The sequence below is a fragment of the Vulpes lagopus genome, chromosome 7 (genome assembly GCF_018345385.1).
Source record: "Vulpes lagopus strain Blue_001 chromosome 7, ASM1834538v1, whole genome shotgun sequence".
Lineage (NCBI taxonomy): Eukaryota > Metazoa > Chordata > Mammalia > Carnivora > Canidae > Vulpes > Vulpes lagopus.
Window position 1 is genome coordinate 25513412 of NC_054830.1, and position 22538 is coordinate 25535949.

General features: G+C 37.1%; 1 protein-coding gene and 1 pseudogene across 39 annotated transcripts in view; one reads left to right on the top strand and one right to left on the bottom strand.

The window, feature by feature from the left end:
- Positions 1-22538, top strand: part of LOC121494774 (sarcolemma associated protein) — a 144085-nt gene that overhangs the window by 34860 nt on the left and 86687 nt on the right. The gene's annotated exons all lie outside the window — the stretch shown is intronic.
- Positions 1708-21004, bottom strand: LOC121494519 (annotated as a pseudogene).

Below are 22538 nucleotides of genomic sequence, written 5' to 3' on the forward strand. Positions count from 1 at the left end.
ATGTGAAAATAATTTTCAGAGTCAGCAGCCATGTTAATTCATTTTGGAACTCCGAACACAGAAATAGATGACTTTTATAATATTATATCATCTTCCTTCACTGACTATATGAGATAATTAAGTCTTCAGTTGAATAGTGACTCAGCTATTCCACTGCTTTGGAAATTTTTGTCTGTGAGCAAGTCACTGTATGGTATCTCAGTTTCTAATGGCAGTCATAATGATGATGATTACATTTTTCCCTACTGGGGATAAGAATGAAAGTTGTATTTTTTTTTTAATTTTTTATTTATTTATTTATGATAGTCACACACAGAGAGAGAGAGAGAGAGAGGCAGAGACACAGGCAGAGGGAGAAGCAGGCTCCATGCACCGGGGGCCCGACGTGGGATTCGATCCTGGGTCTCCAGGATCGCGCCCTGGGGCAAAGGCAGGCGCTAAACCGCTGCGCCACCCAGGGATCCCTGAAAGTTGTATTTTAATACATTTATTCTTAGATCCTTAAAATCTCTCCCCTTCTCTGCAGGATTCTAGCTGTATAGTAGGCAGCCCACTACAGGGGTCATTATTTCTGTGTTAGAGAACAAATTAGTTGAGTAACATTGCCAGGAAGCAAAAGGCAAGAGTTTGACTTCCACAATTAAGGGATACAGTTTGTTACCTAAAACAGATATTAGAGGATATTTACCTCTAATTATAATAACTTTTGTTTATAAAACATACCTAGATAATTCCCATAGCAGAGGAAAAGTGCTGTGTCTTCTGCTTTGATAGACAAAATCAGTTCAAGACAGCTTTGTGACTCATTGAGGAAGGGAGGAGAGTTCTTTTTGCCTTAGGGATTAGATTTTATTTTAGGTTGAGTTGTTTGTCTCAGTACAGATATGAGAGAGTTCCTCCCCTACATGTCAAGTATCTTATTCTGTCTTCCCTGAGATTTAACTCAATGCCTGTAAATTACCCAGGTGTGTACTTTTGTAACTTGCTACTTGGCTCATGTTAATTACATAGTGTTTATATTTCTCCTTCTGTATTTCTCTTCTTGAATGTAAGAATTTGTGAACTTTTCCTTTAGACATTTGAGCTATGTTTTTGTGTTTGTTGGTTTGTTTCAGTTAAAAATCCATGTTTTAATATAGAAGAGACTGATAACGTGTCTTCTTCTATGGAGGGAAATTGGGAAACTGTGGGACATAGGAAAGAAGTTGTACTTCCACTGCACCACTGGACCTTCGGAACCCATTACATTTTCCCCCCAAATTTTAAACTTAATTTTATGGCATGGCATAAACATTCACAAAAGTTTTGTTTTATGAGTTTTATTCCTTTTAAAGTTGAGATGACAAAATTTTAAAAGTTGACCATGAATGTTCCATTGAAGGCATAATAATAAATTTACAGTCTTCCTTTAAATGATCCACTTAAACTTGATTCACTGATTTACCATAAACTTTATAAGGTGTATTGTTGGGGCGCCTGGGTGGCTCAGTTGGTTAAGCATCTGACTTTTGGTTTTGGCACAGGTCATGATCTCTCTTTTTTTTTTTTTTTTTTAAGATTTTATTTATTTATTCATGAGAGACAGAGAGAGAGAGAGAGAGAGAGAGAGGCAGAGACACAGACAGAGGAGAAGCAGGCTCCATGCAGGAAGCCTGACGTGGGACTCGATCCCGGGACTCCAGGATCACACCCTGGGCCGAAGGCAGGCGTCAAACCGCTGAGCCACCCAGGGATCCCCAGGTCAGGATCTCAAGGTTGTGAGATCCAGCCCTGAGCCCGGTTCCAGACTCTGTGTAGAGTCTGTTTGAGATTTTCTCTTTCCCTCTCTCTTTGTTCCTTCCGCCACTTGTGTGCACACACGCATGCTCACTCTCTCTCTCTCTCAAATAAATAAATACACCTTTAAAAGGTGAATTGTTGCTGTAGATATGATGGCTTAATTCTTCCAATATTGGTTCAAAATCAGTGCTACAAACTGGACTGTATTCTCAATTTCTTTGCTAATAACCTCAGTTTTATTTAATTCCTCAACACTGAGAGTATTGCTGTCTACTATTCTATCTTTGAGAAGTGCTCTCTTCTTGAATTTCTTCTTGTGTATGATAACTGACTCCAGGATCACTCACACTGTGTCCTTGATATTGGTGAGTCTGCAGCTCCATCAGCATGGCCCTCTTTACAGATCTATAATAGGCAGCTGCAATCTTTGTTGCTTCCTGGACACAGAGAACATACATTCCATCTGCTTTTAGCCCAGGAATAAAATTGTCTCTCTTGTAGTAATCAGTGCTGGCTGCTGCTCTCTCAGCAGATGCTCCCATTTCATAGCAGTTATTCTCACAGATGAAAATAAATGGTGATTTCCACAAAACTGCCATATTGTAATTTTCAAATATAAAGTTGGGGAGAACTCCTCTTTTCCGTTGTATTTATAGGCCAGACCAATACCAGCACCCAGGGGAACTAGAGCTCTGACAATGCCATTGCCCCAGTACAGTTTTTGGTGTACATATGCATTGATCCTTCCTTTTCTTTTGTATAACCTTCTCTTTGTTTTGTAAACTCTACAAATTTCTGGGACAGAAGGTCCACAAGTAAAGCTAAAGCAGTAAGCCCAGTAGGCCTAGATGAGATAGATGATCCATATTTATCCAATCTCAAGTTCCCCACTACCTTCCTGACATTTCACAAGTGACATAAAAACAGGAATAATGTTGTTAATGCTCTTGGCAAACAGTGTGTATTATTTTGTACTATTTGAGTCCCTCTTCCCTGCTGAGCACTGTTGTGATACGAGGGCCCTCTTATAACTTATGAAGGTCATGTTTCTTGATTTCAAATGTAGCATCATTTATAAAGTTACAGGATATGCCAATAGCAAGCACTCTGCTAGCTGTGACAGGCAGGAAATGGTGAGTATTGTCCCCTTAGAGTGCATCTTAGAGCATCTTCTTGATTTCAGGCCGTGGTGGTAGCTGCAGTGGTGGTGATGATATCCTTCTCTACACTGGGCCATAGTCCCACAAATATTTTTTTAAGGGTGTATAATATTCATGAATGGCTTGTAATTTTTTAAATCATTCTTCTGTTGAATAGTTACATAGTTTCTGTGTTTTTGAAACAAGCAGTCCATTCTTTCTAGAAAAATATACTTAGCAAATAAACATTCATTCTTGCCTAGTGATCACAGAAATAAAGGTTTTATATATTGGTTATAGTAGGTTAGCAAAATTCATAGTGCTAGAAAGATTCTGGTAGTGATATTGATTTCTTTATATGTTGACCTAGTTCATGTGCAAAGCAATGTGGCAAAAGCCTGTCCAGATCTTTGGAATAGTAAGATTCTGAGTTAACTTTTATTTTAGCTTCCTTGAATATAATTAAAAGTTTTTAATAGTAAATTACTAAGGGAGGGAATGAATCAAAAGATAAGAAAACAGCTGCAAATTTTCCCCATGTGCTGAAGGAGAGTCTGGTTGTGCTTTCCTCTCCACTCTGTGTTTGTGACTCATCCAAACTCCTGAGACACTAACCCAATGCAGCTTTTTTTTTCTGGCCCAGAGAGCGCATGTTTGCTCTGCTATAGTCTCAATCCTGCTTTTACAGCTTTGGGTAAATCCTGGATCCAGGTGTTCTTTAATCCAATGATTCACACCTTGGGAATCCACCCCGTTCCAAGAAAAAATGCTATTAACTTTCCCATTTGGAGTAAATCTGTCACATTCTTTCTACATTTTGCTGATTTTGCTTTAGGCACTCATATGAAAATATGCTTCCTGTTGATTTTTTTTTTTTAAGTTCCTTGTGGAGTTCTTCTGTATGGGTGGAACCAAACACTTGTGTCACTACCAGTTAGTACATTGCAGTACAGTTATCCAACAATAAGTGCTTTTTTAGTCTGATGAATTGTCTGCCTAAAAGTGATAAAATCAAGAAATGGAAATTGATCCTTGTTCTATTTATTTTCCTCCTGTGTCTTTTATCTTTTTTCTTCCAACATCAAAAATTCTATTTCTGATAAGTTTTTATTGCACTGATAATATATTTCCCTAATTACTAACATTATAGGTTTCTACATCATCTGTACTTATAAATACTTTTCCTTGATGTATAAGACTGTAAGATTTTTATATTGTTAGTTGAGCTTATGTGAAGTCATAGGTAATGTGTAATAATCAAGAAGTTAGGAATGATAAAAAAGCAAAATTCTTATTTTATTATGCTTGTCAGTGATTTTGGTTTATTAAGAAATATATTGGGCAGCCCTGGTGGCGCAGCGGTTTAGCGCCGCCTGCAGCCCCGGGTGTGATCCTGGAGACCCGGGATGGAATCCCACATCGGGCTTCCTGCATGGAGCCTGCTTCTCCCTCTGCCTGTGTCTCTGCCTCTCTCTCGCTCTCTCTGACTGAATAAATAAATAAATCTTTAAAAAAATAAAAAAAGAAATATATTGCCAGTTTTCTGTATGTAGAGCAACAAATATTCTTCTACTAAAACTGGAAATGATCTCTTCCTGTAAGGTAGTGATATAACTGTGTTTAGTCTCTTTAGGTGTTGCCACTCAAATTGGCTTGACTACTTAAGGATCTCAGGAAGAGAGGGCCCTTTAGGTTCTATAATTTTTGAAAAATTAATGGAACAGAATCGGAAAGTTCAGATTGTTACTTTATTTGACTTTTCTTGATCTCTGATGTCTGCCAGCTTATTCAGGTCACTTACAGCATCTCTTTTTACGCTGGGACATGTATTAATTAGTACTTGGCTATTTTTCTGGTCTGTTGAACGTTTCTTTCCCTGATTTTTCTTATACTTTTCCGACCTGATATTCCTTCAAGCATTTTCTTCACTAATTTATCCTTAAATGCTAGTATTCCTAAAAGTTCAGTCATTGTTTTCTGTGTAATTATTACTTTTGGATCATCTCATACATCACAATAATTTTAATAACCATTCAAATGCTGATGCCTTTCAGATATCTTGAGCCCAAAGGTCCAAGTTTTCTATTCTCTGCCTGCTTACATTTACTCACTTGGATGTTGAATAGAGATTCCAAAAGCAATATTCCCCAAACTGAAATGAATCATTCGCCCCCCCCACCAGTATTTTGAAATATAGATAATGGCATTATCATCTGCCCAGTAAACCCATTGCCTTCAACACTGAGTGCATAGATCCATCACTAAACCCCTTTCACTACTAATACTGCCCTAGTTTAGAACCTTGTTATTTCTTTATTTTTTAGTAGCCTCATAACTGGTCTCCCTGCCTTCAGTTTAGTACCCCTCAAGCCATTCCCTCCCCATGTGCAGTGTCAGTTTGATCTCAGTACTTTTCTGCCTTAACCCTGTAGTGGCAAGTCCCTGTACAATAAAGATTGTCCTGCTAGATGTCTTAAAAGGCTTGGCGACTGCTTACCTCTCAAGCTGCAGTTCTGTACTTCACATGCCAGACCCCTCCTCAGTTTCCCCTTACCCCCACCTCATATTATTTCTTACCTCTCTTTGCTCATTCTGTTTCAGTCCCCTCTCTACTCATCTTGACTCACTCCTACTGAGCCTTCATGACTCAGCATGGACAGCTCCTTTAGGAAACCACTTCTGAATCCTCAGAGTGCCCTTCTAAGTGCCCTTCTTTTCTACTGGGTTATTTTTGTAGTATATGAAATTGTGATTTTTCTCTTATTTAAAGAAAAAATTATCTTGATCTTCACTTTCCCTTCTAGCTACTGTTCATTTTTTTTAATAAAAATTTTTCTTGAGGTATAATTGATATACAACACATTAGTTTCAGGTATACAATACAATGAGTCAGTATTTGTATATATTGGGAAATGATCACCACAATAAATCTAGTTAACATCCACTATACACAGTTACAGAATTTTTTTCATGTGATGAGAACTTTTAACTTTTAAGATCTACTCTTATAGCAACTTTCACAAGTGCAATTCAGTATTATTAACCAGTCACGGGAGCTATATATTTATTACATCCCTGTGGCAATTTATTTACTTTATAACCAACATTTTGTATCTTTTGCCATGCTTTACCCATTTCTCCTAACCCCCAACCCTACTTCTAGCACCACCAGTCTGTTCTCTGTAGCTATGAACTTTTTTGTTTGTTTTTAGATCCCACATGTATGTGAGATCATATGGTATTGGCTTTCTCTCATTTATTTCACTCAGCGTAATGCCTTCAAGGGCAATCTATGTTGTTATCAGTGGCAAGATTTCATTCTTCTAACAGCTGAATAAGGGTGTGTGTGTGTGTGTGTGTATAAACATAGGCCTATATATAATCACATTTCCTTTATCCCTTCATCCATCAATGGACACTTAGGTTGTCTCCATATCTTGGCTATTATAAATAATGCTGCAATGAATATGGGAGTACATATATCTTTTTGAGTTAGTGTTTTTGTTTTCCTCAGGTAAGTACTCAAAAGTGGAATTCTTAGATGATATGTTCTATTTTTAGTTTTTTTGAGGAACCTCCATACCATTTTCCATAGTGGCTGCACCAGTTTACATTCCCACCAACAGTGTACGGGGATCTGTTTTCTCTACATCTCTACATCCTTGCCAATTCTTTATTTCTTGTCTTTTTGATAATAGCCATTCCAACAGGTGTGAGGTGATACCTTACTATGGTTTTGATCGAATGATGATTAGTGATGTTGAGCATCTTCTCATGTACCTGTTAGACATCTGTATGTCGTCTTTGGGAAAATGTCTATTGATACCCATTTTTAGTTTGTTTCTTTTTCTTTTCTTGTATTGGATCAGTTCTTTATATATTTTGGATATTTACCCCTTATTAGATAAATGATTTGCAAATATTTTCTCTCATTCAGTAGGTTGCCTTTTTCGTTGATGGTTTTCTTGGCTATGAATGCTCATTTCTTTGCTTCCATATAGAGCAAAACTCTTTTTTTTAAGTTTTTATTCATTTGAGAGAGAAAGAATAAACAAAGCACATGAGCAGAGGGGAGAGGCAAGGGCAGAGGGAGAGGGAGAAGACTCCCCACCAATGAGGGAGCCTGATGTGGGGCTTAATCTCAGGACCCAGAGATTATGATCTGAACTGAAGGCAACCAGCTGAAGGTTAACCATTTGAGACACCCAGGTGCCCCTAGAGCAAAACTTCTTAAAAGATTTGTCTATATGTGTGGTTTTTTATTCCTCTCATTCATTTTCTCTTGAATCATTCTGGTCTGTTTTTTTTTGTTTTTGTTTTTGTTTTTTTGTTTTTTAAGGTGGGAAAGAGAAGCAGAGAGAGGTGGTGGGAGGGGCTCGAGAGAAGGGGAGAAAGAATCTTCAGGCTCCACACCCAGCACAGAGCCCAATGTGGGGCTCGATCTCACAACCTTGAGATCATGACCTAAGCCAAAATCAAGAGTCAAATGCCTAACCTACTGAGCCACCAAGGTGCCCCTTTCTGGTCAAGCTTTCATTCACTTTCATTTAAGAACTATTCATATAGTTCTTGTCAAGGTCATCAGTGGCTTTCAGGTTGCTTTTCCAGTGGTCAGTTTTTGTTTATTATCTTACTTGATTTTTCAGCATTATTTGATGTAGTTAATTTCTCTCACATTCTTGGAAAACATCATTCTCATAGCTTTTGGGACACAGCACTTTCCCTTGGTTCTTCTCATACTTTACTGTCCATCTTTTAAATTTCTTTTGCTTGGTCTTTTTCTCCCTGACTGTAAGTTTTGGACTGCTTGAAAGCTCTATTCTTGGTCTTGTCTGTCTTCTTGCTGTTTTGGTGATTTCATCCTGTCTCTTTACTTTAAACTCTTTGAGTTTGCTGATGACAGCCAAATTTTTATCTCAAGCCCAGACTTCTTTCCTGAACTGTAAGCTCATATCCAACTGCTTTTTTACATTTCCATCTGATGTCTAATAGATACCTCAAATTTAGTATGTCCAAAGCCAAACTCCTAGCCCCTTCTTCAATCTCAATTTAAAAAAAGCAACAAACAAATAAAAAAACAGGGAAACAAACAGAAGAAACAAAATCTCCCACCTTCAGCCCTTCTAGCTCATATAGAGGCAGCTACATGCTTCTAAATTGCTTGGGTTAAAAACTTTGGTATTGCTCTTGACCCCTTCCTTTCAGATTGTACACTCAATCTGTCAGGAAATCTTGTACTATACAAATTACATTTCCTGTATGTGCTGTGTTGTGTAAAAGGTTAATTTCCTTTTTCAGTTTTATAACACTTTTATATTAAGGGCAGAAATCCTGAAGACCAAAGTTTTACCAAGTCCCTTAGTTTGAATTACCTCAGATAAAGAATTCTGGTGGTGGGACACCTAGGTGGCTCAGCAGTTGAGCATTTGCCTTTGGCTCAGGGCATGATTCCGGGGTCCTGGGATCAAGTCCTGAGATCAAGTCCCACATTGGGCTCCCTGCATGGAGCCTGCTTCTCCCTCTGCCTATGTCTTTGCCTCTCTCTCTCTCTCTCTCTCTCTGTCTCTCATGAATAGATAAATAAAAATATTTAAAAAAAGAAAGAATTCTGGTGGGCTGCTGAAACTATTCCATTCAGAATTGAATCCTGTAATCCGAAGGAACAAAAAGGAAGTGAGCTGCAAAAAACTCTGCAGTTCAAAAGTCAGTGATTTTACCTCTGAAGTCTGTTTTTCATGTGTGGAAGATGACTAGTTTACTAATCCTTTTGAATTTATTGAACTTCTTTCCTCTTTAATCTCCCTTGATTGTTTACCTCTTTTCTTTCTAGCAGATTCTGTTTTTGTGTGTTTTTCTCTCGTGTAGTTAAGTGTGTATCCCTATTTTTTTTCTTCCTTTCATCTTCCTTTCACTCTCTTCCACTAAATGACTATAGTGGAATTGAAAATTTACTAGGCTTATTTATTTATTTTAAAAAGATTTTATTTGTTTGTTTGACAGAGAGAAAGAGAACACAAACAGGAGGAGTGGGAGAGGAAGAAGCAGGAGCAGGGGAGACTGATTCCCTGCTCAGCGGGGAACCTGATGCTATGCTTCATCCCAGGACTCTGGGATCATGTCCTGAGCAGACACTTAACCCACTGAGCCACCAGGCACCCCTGCTAGGCTTATTTAATAAAATTTTATATCTTTTTTAATGTTAAAGTTTATTTAGGATTTCTTTTTGTGGATATAAGGACTATGAACATTTTATATGTATTCTTTTAGATTTTTGTTTTCTAATGGTGCAGTAGCATTTGAATCTACCTATATAGTATATATCATTCTTATTGTAAACATATGTATCATTTTTGTAAAAAGGGATCACTGTATATGATGATATATTTTAAGTACCAATATCTATCATTATTTTTTGATGATTGTGATAATCATGATTGTGATGTCTGATATTTCATCAGATCAGCATAATGTAGTTTGGTTTAGACATTAGCTGTTTCCAGTTTTTAACTTCTCTTAACCTTGCATAGTGAACATGCTTATGCATTTGCCATTGTACGTGTGTGTGAATTTTTCAGTGTTTTTATAGATTAGATTTTTTTTTTAAGATTTTATTAATTTATTTGTGAGAGACACAGAGAGAGGGGCAGAGACACAGGCAGAGGGAGAAGCAGGCTTCATGCAGGGAGCCCAATGGTGGGACTTGATCCCGGAACTCTGGGGTCACACCCTGAGCTGAAGGCAGATGCCCAACTGCTGAGCCACCCAGGCATCCCATAGGTTAAGTTTCTGAATGTAGAGTTTCTCAAAGAACATAAGCATTAAAAGTCTTCATAGGTATTGCTGAATCATTTTCCAAAGAGATAGTAACAGTTTATATTCTCATGCCCAGTATATGAGACTGCTATTTCTCCACATTCTTGCCAGAGCCAAGTATAACACTAGTTTTAATTTTTGCCACACTGATACTGAGCACTCTGTTAATTGCCCATCTCTCTGGGCTTCTAGGTCTTTTGAGAGTTTTGGAGTTAGATGCTTATTTACCCCTTCCCATACATGTGTCTCTTTTTATTTTTTTATTTATTTTTAATTTTAATTAATTTATTTTTTACATTTAATTTTTAAAAGAGATTTTTATGTACTTGAGAGGGAGAAAGCAAGGTCGGGGGTGGGGAAGGGAGGAAACAGGGAGGGGGCAGCTGGAGAGGGAGAATTCTAAGCAGGCTCCCCGATGAGTGCAGAGTCTGATGTGGGGCTCAATCCCACGGCCCTGAGATCTTGACCAGATCATGACTTGAGCCAAAATCAAGTCAGATGCTCAACTGACTAAGCCACCCAGATGTCCCCACCTCTTTTAAACAGAAAATTCAAATAGTACAGGACGATGTAATGGGAAGATCTCTGTCTCTGCTCTGATAGTTTAAAGGTTGGCCAAGTAGATTTTGAGTTTTGAATTCAGTGAGTTACAGCCTTCTGTTTGCATTATTCTATAACTTGACTGGGTTTCCAGCCCTGTCACTCAGGGCCAGGAATATAGTAGAGCTTGTATTTAGAAATGGAATTATGATATCTGCTAAATATCTTGTGGCTTAATTTATTCATAAGTTGGTTCACAATGTTAATTGAACTCTAGATTGCTAATCTATGTAACATTTTCTAAGTGTATTTATGTATCACCTGAGAGTAGTGATTTCCTTTTGATTTAACTTTCATTAGGGAATTCTCTGATCCACATTGTCATATGTGTTTTGTATTTTTCATAGAATGTTTTTAGTTTGTGCTGTGAGACAAAGGTTTAACTGCTTTCCTTCTGTGTACAGGTTGGGGTTATTTATGGTAATATTCACGTGTAATGGGGCAATGACATTCTATTTTTAACACCTGTATGTGTTAGAGTTCAGCTGTTACTGATCTATTTATATCTCTATCAGCTGTTTACTATTTAATTAATTGGCAAAGGACTTTATTTTTAAGAACTTTAACCAATAAAGTCTTGCATCAGTTCCTTTGACTGAAGGAATTAAAAATGACTACATATTTATGCATTTCTTGTGGATTTAATAGTAATAGCTGCCATTTGTTTATTTGTTTTAGCTTAAATATGATTTAATGTGGTATATTAATCTATAATTATCAGAGCTGATCTGGCTGGTTGATAATGTTATATGTATGTGTGTGTCTGTATATATGTTTTTTTTTTTTTTTTTTTTGCTGCCATTTGTTTAGTGTGTACAAATACTGTGCTTAGTGTTTTACATGCTTGGCATAATTTAATCCTTACAGCAAACACTGAGCTAGATACTGATATTATCCTCAATTTATAAATAGGGGTTTTTTATAATTACCTTTTTATAACTAAAGGATGGCTCACAAAGGTTAAGTAACACTAAGTAATACTCAAGATCATACAGTATGTTAGAAGGTGATAATGGTGGAATTCAAATCTTTATGTTCTGTTTTATATAACATATTATTCCTTGGATGTAATACAGTTTGGCCTATCCTATGTTAAATCAAAACTTTTTAGCTTCCATTGTAGCATATGAGTTATTTAGTGTATTTGTTCTACATTTAAGAAAATCATTTATGACTTGTGCCTATGGGACCTTTATGACAGGCAGTGAATGTTATAGATTAGAGAAAATAGGATAAGAGTGCTATTCCAAATGTGATTTGGACATCAAGGTGAGAATTGCTTAACTTAGAATAAAACCTTGAGTCTCTGATTTCTGTGTTTATTTAGTGAGAAATGTTATCTGAGAGAGAAATCTTATTTTTAAGTGTTTAAACTGGGCTTCGGCAAGAAAAGGAGGCTTTTAACATGTGAAGAGTGTGGGTAGGTGGAAGCAAGGGCTCTTCGGGTCCAAGAACAGCATAAGCAAACACACAGAGGCTTGGGGCTTGTATGGCAAATTGCTAGTAGTTAAGCAAGGCTAGAATGGATATTACTTTTTTTTTTTTTTCTTACTAAGTGGGCTGCTTGAACTCACTACTCTTAGATCAAAAATTTTGCATGCTCTACCAATTGAGCTAGCCAGGCGCTCCTGGAATGCATGATACCTTTTAGGAAGAGTGGAAGATCAAACTAGATAGGGTGATTGATTGGTGGCATTTTGAAAGTTGTCACAGTTCTTGGATTTGATTTTGAAGACAATAGAGGATCAACAGCTCTTTTAGAAAGGGAAATAAAGTGATCAGGTTGTGTTTTAGGAAATAATTCTAGCATCAGTGTGAAGGATGTGGACCCATCTTGGCAACAGTTATGCGCCTAGATTAGAAAGATGGTAATGAGGGACGCCTGGCTGGCTCAGCAGTTGAGCATCTGTCTTTGGCTCAGGGCATGATCTCATGGTCCCAGGGTTGAGTCCCACATCGGGCTCCCTGTGTGGAGCCTGCTTCTCCCTCTGCCTGTGTCTCTGCCTTTCTCTCTGTCTCTCTCTCTGTCTCTCATGAATAAATAAATAAAATCTTTTTAAAAAAGATGGTAATGAGAAGGGAAAGGCAAATTGTTCTGAATCACAATTTGTAGGAATTGGTGACATACTAGATGTCTTATGGGGTTATTGGTATTATTTATTAGCAGTAATAGTATTTGTTATTACTACTGTTTTGTATTTGCTCTAAGTGGCTTCTGATAGTCACATTTATTCTATTACTGGTAGGCTGATGGTTGAATTCTTGTCCAGAGGTGCTCAGGAATTGATGGGTAAATGATGGAATGAGTTTGGGTTGTAAATATTACACTCATGAAATATTTATTTAAAATACAATTTGGTGTTAGGGTACCTGGATGGCAGTCATTTGAGCCTCCGAGTCTTGGTTTTGGCTCAGGTCTTGATCTCACAGTCATGAGATTGAGTCCCGCATTGAGCCCCACATTAAGCCCTGTGTTGGCCTCTGTGCTTAGTTCAGAGTCTCAGAGATTCTCTCCTCCTCTCTGCTCCCCCAGCTTGCTTGCATTCTCTCTCTCTAAAACAAATAAATGTTTAAAAAATACTATTTGGTATTTATTCAGCAGGCATTTGTTAATGTCTAGGACTATCACTGAGAAAAAGGGATACCACTCATCCTCATCTTCACAGAATTTGCCATGGTGATGAGGAGTCTAATACGACTTGTTTGCTGTTCTTTCTGTATAATCCTTGCATATGATTTAACTCCTGATCCTATCTGATCATGTGCAATACTGCTTATATCATCAAGTGTTCTGAAGTTTATTTTTATCTTTTTAAAAGGTTTTATTTATTTGTTCATGAGAGACTCAGAGAGAGGCAGAGACATAGGCAGAGGGAGAAGCAGGCTCTCTGTGGGGAGCCCTGTGAAAACTTGATCCCAGGACCCTGGGATCATGACCTGAGCCAAAGGCAGATGCTCAACCACTGAACCACCCGGGTGCCCTGTTCTGAAGTTTAGATGAGGTAATGTATGTAAAGTGCCTAAGTATAGTCCCTGGCATAAGCAAATGGTTGTTCTCTTTAGTTACCCATGGACACAAAAGCTAGGAAACATAGTTTATTAGGATTGTTAAGTAGATGGCAATAGATAGCAAATGCATTTTTTGAAAGAAATTTTAAAAGTTTACCTTTCATGATGATTTGGTATAAACCCTAGTTATTGTTTTATTTTCTCTGTTGTGAATATAGATAGGTCATTTGGCTTGTGTGTCAGCCTTGATTTGCTGATGTATAAAATGATCAAAAGCACTCTTATATCACAGGATGGTTGGGAGAAATATTAGAGATACTGGGTATGAAATTGCAAGACAAACGTTAAGTACTTAGCCGAATGGTTGAGGTCAAAGAGTTTAAAATGTATATCTTCCCCAGTTACTAGCTTGGGAAGTCCTTTGGCGAGTTACTTAACCTCTTTTAGTCCTAATTTGTATGTAGTATAGCAATTAATGAAGCATATATCTTTATAAGATTGTTGTAAAGATTAAGCAAAAGAATGTGTGGGAAGTAGTTTATGCAAGCACATGGTAAGCACTCAAAAACTTGTGATTATTATATATTATGTGGTATCCTTTTGACACTGTTAAACAGTGAACTCTTTGGCTTTGTAGTTGAAATTTCTCTATAGCTGAATTCTGAATGTAAGCATGTTACATTCCGTGGTGTTGAAAGAAATTAACGATCCTTTTCAAAGTAAACTTCACTTTGGCCCTAAAAGTTTCCTAGGGAAATAATTTTAGGCCTGTGTTTAAGTCATAAATGGAGGTGGAATTTAAATGTGATACTAAATTTCAGTTCAAAATAAAAAAAAAAAAGAATAATTCTTAACTGGGGCATTACCTACCCATCCTCAGGAGCATTGTGTCGTGAAGGATATTGGGAGTAGACTGAGTTTGAACATCTGAGTCATGTGACAGCAGACAAATAAGTGCCTCTGCATTATACTCAACCCTGTAAGGGGTTTCTTCAGCCTCCATATTGTTTCCCATCTTAGTCAAAATGATTGTTCCATAAGTTGCATTGTTATTATCTTCATTTATTCATTTAATCCTCAGTTAGTGACTTTGTTTCATTTCTCTTTCAAAGTAGGATTATTATAATTTTTAAAGAACTCAGCTCTGAATGTGTGAATTATCAAAACCTTGAAGAGATAAATCTCCAGAAGAATTAATTATGACTAAAAATGAAGAGACATGATTAAAGACCGTGGTACTCTAAACACTGTAATTATAAGCTGGGCATCTGCTCAGTTGAAAGAGCATGTGACTCTTGATCTTGGTATTGTTTGAACCCCATGTAGGGTGTAGAGATTACTTAAAAATAAAATCCTAAAAAATATTTATATGCCAGCCTGAGTGGTTGTGCCTAAAGGATGGAAAAGGCCATCATGGCTATTTTCTTTACCTTATTAAGCATTTAAAAAAGCTATGAATGTTCTTTTTGGGGGTAGATGTGCTATTTTATCTTTTAACATTTCCATTGAATTTGTTTGCCAAATAAAGTGTTTTATGTGTGGGCAGTTTTCTTTTTTTTTATTTCTAAGTAAGATCTACATTCCTATATTTTGCCAATTTTGCCAGTCTTTAATGGAAACTTTTTTTTTTTAGTTTCTTACTCTTCCCTACCTCTTAGTACTATATAAGTTAATGTCAACTGTCCTTAGACTGAGCCTATTGTGTGCATTATTAAATAATATAAAGCTACATCCTTTAAACCGAGTGACCTTGTTCAGTGTTTTCCACAAATGTGATCACAGTGATTTATTTTGTGGCAAATGAGGCTGTTATTCTATGACCCTTTTTCTTTCTCTTTCTTTTTGGTGAGCTGGCTCCATAAGAAGACATTACTGTACAATAAATGTGCCTGGAATGTCACTTGGAGATGAAAAAAAAAATCATGTCAAATTCATAACATTTACAAGACCTTTGGGTGGACAAGCTATTCTTGTTTCACATGTGAGATTTCATTTTGGTAGAGAACATTTTACCACTTTTCTGTGTGTTTTCCTATAGTATATGATAAAACTTTATATTTCCACCTTTGGTGGCACAACTTAAAATTTTCAGCCTCTGAAACGTGGTTCTTTGCTAGTCAGGAAGCCAAGAAGGTTATACAAATAAGAATATATATATAAAATATATAAACAAACAAATTCATATATAATATGCATGATGTATTCTAAGAAATAACTAAATTGTTGGTGGTAAAAAATATGTAAGTCATGGATCTCCCTATTTCTAGTTACTCCCACTGCAAATCATCCTACACACAGCTGCTAGATTATCAGAGCTGTTAGAATAATCTCCCTAAAACAATATTTGCATCAAATCATTTAGTAGTGGCTTCTGTCAAGAAATCTCAACTCCTTAGTGCAGTGTGGAAGGCCTTCTCTAACAGCTTCACTTTATCTTGCATTTTCCCACTTCTTCCTTTGTTTGATTTTTGTTACTTCTGGGGCTGAGCATTAACTATATATAAATGTACTGCAATACCTGTTCCTTCTCCACCTCCCTCTTCTCCTTGCCTTTCATTCAGATCACCATGCTCACTTGTAAGTGCCTTCTAAGCAACTAACTGTGCCTAACTATTCTTTTCAGCAGCCTCTCAGGAGTTTGGTATTTAATTCATGCTCTCTGGACTTATTCTCAGTGTAGGGGTGTTCTGTAATTTGATTTTATTGATGCACAATCTCTCCGGGACAAGTGCCAAGTAAATGATTTGCCTTAATGGTAGAATTAGAGTTGGGGGAAAAAAAAAAAAGAATTAGAGTTGAAATAGATTCTTACTATTTTGATTGCTTCAGGAAAACTTCATAAACAAAGTGAGATTTCATAAATTTGTACTCAAAGACCAGAGAGTGTTTAAAGTGGAGGAGGAAGACAGTATGGAGGTTTTAAAGGAATAAGAATGTCGAATCTGCAATAGCTGGGAGACCATGGCAAGCTACTTAATATATCTGACCTTAGTTTCTTAATCAATAAAATGGAGATGGGGGATCCCTGGGTGGCTCAGAGGTTTAGCGCCTGCTTTTGGCCCAGGGCATGATCCTGGAGTCCCAGGATCGAGTCCCATGTCAGGCTTCCTGCATGGAGCCTGCTTCTCCCTCTGCCTGTGTCTCTGCCTCTCTTACTCTATGTCTATCATGAATAAATAAATAAAATCTTTATAGATAGATAGATAGATGATAGATAGATAGAATGGAGATGGTAATATCTATTTGGTAGGATTGTTGTGACGATCAGGAGTACCTGGACATAGCAGGCAGTCAATAAATGGTAGCTATTATCATAGATTAGGGACTTGTTTGACTTGGCTCTAGAAAAGATTTTTAGATTGAATAGATGGAGGTGACATCATAAAAAATGGCAGAAAAGGAAGCTCCAAAAATCGATTCCTTCACCAAGACAACTATTAAGCTGGCATGAACTGTCCGAAGCAATTATTTTGGAATTCTTCAGCCTAGTTAAGCACTTGCAGCATCCAATGGAGTGCTTAATAAGGAAAGAGGCTGGTAAATTTCTGAGAATTTTGGTGCTTTGCACCAAATGGTGACTACCATTTTCTATCCCCCAGCCTTGTGACAAGCAGCTGGTGGTATGGTGGCCCATGGTTCCTGATGTGACTTGCTTGTCCTTAAAAAATTGTGGTTGTATGTTTTGACTGCTGCTTTTGATTGCTAAGAGACTGACCATTGTTTTAAAACCCACAGGCTAGAGAGGTTTCCTGGCATCTGCCAAGAGAATTTAAAGAGACAGAGTAGGGACATGTGGGTGGCTCAGCAGTTTAGCCCCAGCCTTTGGCCCAGGGTGTGATCCCGGGATCAAATCCCATGTTGGGCTCCCTGCATGGAGCCTGCTTCTCCCTCTGTCTCTGCCTCTCTCTCTCCCTCTCTCTCTCTCTGTCTCTCATGAATAAATAAATAAAATCTTAAAATAAATAAAGAGACAGAATATCCCTATCCTCTTTTTCTGATTGCATCCTGGCATTTAGGGAAATATGTGTCAGGACTCTGGCTGAACAGAACGGAGACTTCCATGACAGCACAAAACAAGGAATATAGTCTTTGCAAAAAAAAAAAAAAAAAAAATTGGAAAAGTCACTAAACAAATAACTGTATCCTTCAAATAATAATAGCAATCTCTAGAAAGAGAAGCGAACCTAATTTCTAGAATTACCACATTACAATATTTGGGATATCTGATTTTCAACAAAAATTACAAAACATTCAAAGAAACAGAAATTATGGCCCATTTATGGGAGAAAAAATATCCCAGCTCAGACAGTGGACTTATTAGACAAAGACTTTGACTATTTTAAATATGCTCAAAATGCTGAAGGAAGACATGAACAAAGAACTAAAGAAAATCAGGGAAATAATTTGTAAACAAGTGGTGAATATCAATAGAGAGAAATAGAAAGTACAATGGCTGGAATAAAAATCAGTGAAAGGTTTGGTGGCATATTTGAGCAGGCAAAAGAAAGAATCAAGAAACTTGAAGATAGGGCCATTGAAATACCCTGAGAACCAGAAAGAAAAAGATGAAGGAAAATAACAGAACCTAAGGGACATCAGCATCAAGTGTACCAACATGCACCATACATTATGGAAATACCAGAAGTCTAATAGAGGGGGAAAGAATGGAACAGAAAAAAAAATTTTTTTTTAAGATTTTATGTATTTATTCATAGAGGCACAGAGAGAGAGAGAGAGAGAGAGAGGCAGAGGGCGAAGCAGGCTCCATGCAGCGAGTCTGATGTAGGACTCGATCCTGGGTCTCCAGGATCACACCCTGGGCTGCAGGCGGCGCTAAACTGCTGTGCCACCGGGGCTGCCCCAGAAAAAAATTTTTTAAGAAGTAATGGGTGAAAAGAATGTAATGGTTTTAGCTCTTATATTTAAGTCCTTGATCCATTTTGAGTTGTTTTGTATATGGGATAAAGTAACTTTATTTATTAAAGTAACTTTTTATTATTTTTGCATGTGGTTATCCAGTTGTCCCAGGTCCATTCATTGAAGGGCTCTTCTTGAACCATTTGATGGTCTTGGCACATGTTGAAATCCAGTTGGATGTAGATGTACAGTTTTATTTTTATTTCTGGAAACTTTTTTTAAAAAATATTTTATTTATTTATTTATTTATTCATGAGAGACACACAGAGAGAGGTGGAGACATAGGCAGAGGCAGAAGCAGGCTCCATGCAGGGAGCCCGATGTGGGACTTGATCCTGGGACTCTAGAATCACGTCCTGAGCCTAAGGCAGATGTTTAACCGCTGAGTCACCCAGGTGTCCCTATTTCTGGAATCTTAATTTTACTTTTACTAAGTTATGTCTGTTCTTATGCCTGTACCACACGGTTTAGATTACTGTAGTTTTGTAGTAAGTTTTGAATTCAGAAAGTGAATCTTCCAACTTCGTTCTTTTTCAAGATTGTTTTGCCTATTCAGGGTTCCTTGTGATTCTATACAAATTTGAGGATTGACTTTCCCATTTCTGCAAAAAAGGCTGTTTGAATTTTGATAGAGGCTGCATTAAATCTGTAGATCACTGGTTAATATTGACACCTTAACAATATTAAGTCTTTAAATCCATGAATATGGATTAGGATGCTTTTCTATTTCCTTAATATTTTATAGTTTTCAATGTATATGTCTTTTACCCCTTTGGTTAAATTTATTCCTAGGTTCTTTATTTAGGTGCTTTTTAAAATGGAATTGCTTTGTTAATTTCCTTCTTGGAATTTTCATTGCTGATGTGTAGAAATACAACTGGTTCTTGTGTGTTTATTTTGTAAGCTACAACGTGGCCGAATTTGCTTTTTAGCTTTCTTTTTTTTTTTTTTTAAGATTTTATTTATTTATTCATGAGAGACACAGAGAGTCAGAGAGAGGCAGAGGGAGAAGCAGGCTCCATGTAGGGAGCCTGATGTGGGACTCAATCCCAGGACTCCAGGATCACACCCTGAGCCAAAGGCAGATGCTCAACTGCTGAGCCACCCAGGCGTCCCTCTCTTAGCTTTCTTGTGGGTTCTTTGGGATTTTCTATATATAGAATCATGTCATCTGTGAATAGACATAGTTTACTTCTTCCTTTCCATTTGGGATACCTTTTCCCCCCCTTTTTCTTGTGTCTGGCTAGAACTTCCAGTAACCATTGCATATCAATAGAGAAAGCAAGCTTCCTTTTTCATGTTCCTGATATTAGGAAGAAAGCTTTCACACTTTCACCATTGAGTGTGAGGTTAGCTGTGGCATTTCCTTTATCATGTTGAAGAAGTTCCTTTCTAATCGTAGCTTTCTGAGTGTTGTTTTTTTTTTATCATAAAATGGTATATAGGTCTTTGTCATGTGCCTTTTCTGCATCAATTGACATGATGGTGTGGGGTTTTGTCTTTCTGTTATTGTGGCATGTTACATTGATTGACTTATGTTGAACCACTTGGGATAAATTCCACCTTTCCAGCCAGTCTCTGCTTTTCCAGCGTGGAGTGAATTGTAAGTTAGGCTGAACAGAGGTAAGGGCCTTGTGTCAGTCCTTTAGGTAGCCCCAGACAGGTTAGAACAGATAGACAAGATAATTTGTGATTTAGATCTACTCTGCTCTCTCTGGAACCAGGTTCCAGGGTCCCACATGGGGAATGTAGGCTGATGTGTTCAGGACTTCTGTAACACTGGAGAAGGGGATAGGACAAAAGTAAGTAATGCCACAAAGATGTCCTACGATTTTAAAGTTGCTTTTTTCTTGATTCAGTATTCACTTTGTGGCTATAAGACTGTTTTCCAGAGTTCTAATTCTAACAAAGTTGGTTCTGACAGTTTCTACATGTTTTTCAATGTTTCTGAAGGGGGATGAGAGCTTGGAGCTGCCTACTCTGCCATTTTTCTGATGTCACTTCATTTCTTTTTGATTTTTAAAAATTTCCTTCTTTTTCACCTTTTATTTCTCCTAATGGATTATTTGTTATAGTTAGTCACTTGTGTCCTTCTAATTTTGTGTTCATTTTTGAACGATTCTTTTTCTTTTGTTTTGAGTTCTTTCCCTCTTCTGGAGTTTTGTAATTATGATTTCTGTTTCTTTCTCATGTCTGAATTATTTTCTTAATGCCTCTTAGCTTGTTTTGAAATAGTGTGTTATAATTTTGATATCAAGGTCTGCCCCTTCATTATCTGTAGGGATATTAGTCTATTCGTTAGTCTCAATTTTCTTAAAATAACTGTATAGGATTGGACTTGGATATTTTTCTGTGAAAAATTTTTGCTCATTTTTATGTGAAATTTTTCCTGAACTTTTAGAAGGGCGTCATGGTTCAGGAGAACTTTTCTAATGTCACACAGCTCCCCCTCCTGTTGTTTTTGTAAAATAAACTCAAATACCTGGTGGCTTCCTTCTCCTCCATTTTTATCTGGATCTTTTCTTTCTTTGTCTCTGTTGTCCCTACCTTGCTCAATTTTGCCTCCACATCCAGCAACTTCCCTCACTGTAGAGCCCTATCTTGAAATGCAATTTTTGGTGGTAGATTGATTTTAAGAATTCATATGACTCAGACTGCTCTAGCCTTTTACAGAACTTAACTCATGCTTACTTGTTATTGGACTGGGCTAAAGCTTTTCCATTTTCAACTTCTCTCAAATTGGCCATCACACTCTCCAGTGAATACCTAATGACTATCTTAGGGTTCTCCTCAAATCCTTAAAATGTGCCATTGTTTCCTTTATACATCCTCCTGCTCAGGTGCAGGTTTCATATATTTCTGGTGGCTGTTGATGTTTTCCTCATTCACTTTTGAGGTTCATTGTAGATACTTTGTCATCTGGTTTTGTTGTAAATACTATCCTTGGAATTTCAGTTTTGCTATTTTAGTCTATTTGATTTTAGGTGGTAATTTAGGTAGATTAAAAATCTGGACATAACATCTGCCATCTAGAATCCATAATCCATTCTGTGTTCACATTTTAAGACCTCCCCGTATGGGCTTAGAGTTTTTGCCCTCTGAGCTATGGCATGTCTATTATATAGTGCTTTGTTCTGAAGTTTTAGTTGAAATGCTATTAATCTATCAATTTTTGGACATTGCAAAACCTATCAATGTAAGAAGGGTTAGAAAGAAGCAGTTTATCATTATATTGGAAATGAAAGTATTTATAGATTTTAGCAAAGTTGAAAGTGATGCAAAATGTATTTGTTTATGGAATGAACGGTAAGAATTTTCTGAAGGCCAAAGAGCAAATTATGTAACATGTGGAGTATAGTGCCTGGGTCATTGAAAGTAATCAAAATCACCAAGGGACAAGGAAAAGTAATGGGGCAGGGAGAATCTTTTGGTTCAAGGACAACTATCAATGTCTGATTTCTGGGAAAAACAAGGGGTTAATCAGATGTAAAGTCTGAAAACAGTGTAAGTTGAATTTGGGCCCCTAAGCTACAGAGGGTTTTATAAATTCAGGGCTACTTAAACACCTGCTTGAAGTGAATACCTGTGGCTAGTGCAAACACTAGAGCTGCTTGAGCATTTTTTATATTACTAGGAAATAAAGATAGTTAAAGGTTCAACAGGATTTGAAAAAAAATTTTAGAGTAGCCAAAACTGATGTCTTTTAGAGAAAAAAAGAGAAGCCTGATAGAACATTTATTTATCATCATAGAGGAGAAAAATATTTCTGGTTGAAAAGTGACAAAGGACCAGCTAACATACCTACCTACAGGAAGTGCTTACAGGACTGTAAGCACAGTCCCTTGCAAACAAATTACCTTCAGGAACCTAAACTGTACATAGAATAGTTTCCGTACAATTTAGACTGAATAATAGCAGATTATTTCATAGAAGATACAGAAGCATCACTTTTAATAACAGTCTTTCAAAACACCCATGGACACAAGGTTAAATCATATCAATGAAAATAGTTTTGTAGGGAAGTAGACTAATGTGGTCTAGCTATAAACAAGTGCAAAGGCTCAGGTGCATGAGTGAGGTTAGTGTGGCTGAGAGAGATGAGGGTAGAAGGTAGTGGACGTTAATGAGTTTGGAGAGAAAACCAAGAGCAAGATCATGTAGGGCCTTATAGACTATAATGATAAGAACTTTAGGTTTCATTCTAAGGTATTTAGAAGCTATTAGCAGATTGAGACTAGAGAAAGGGTGGACAACTACTGTAAACGATACGTTCACACTAAA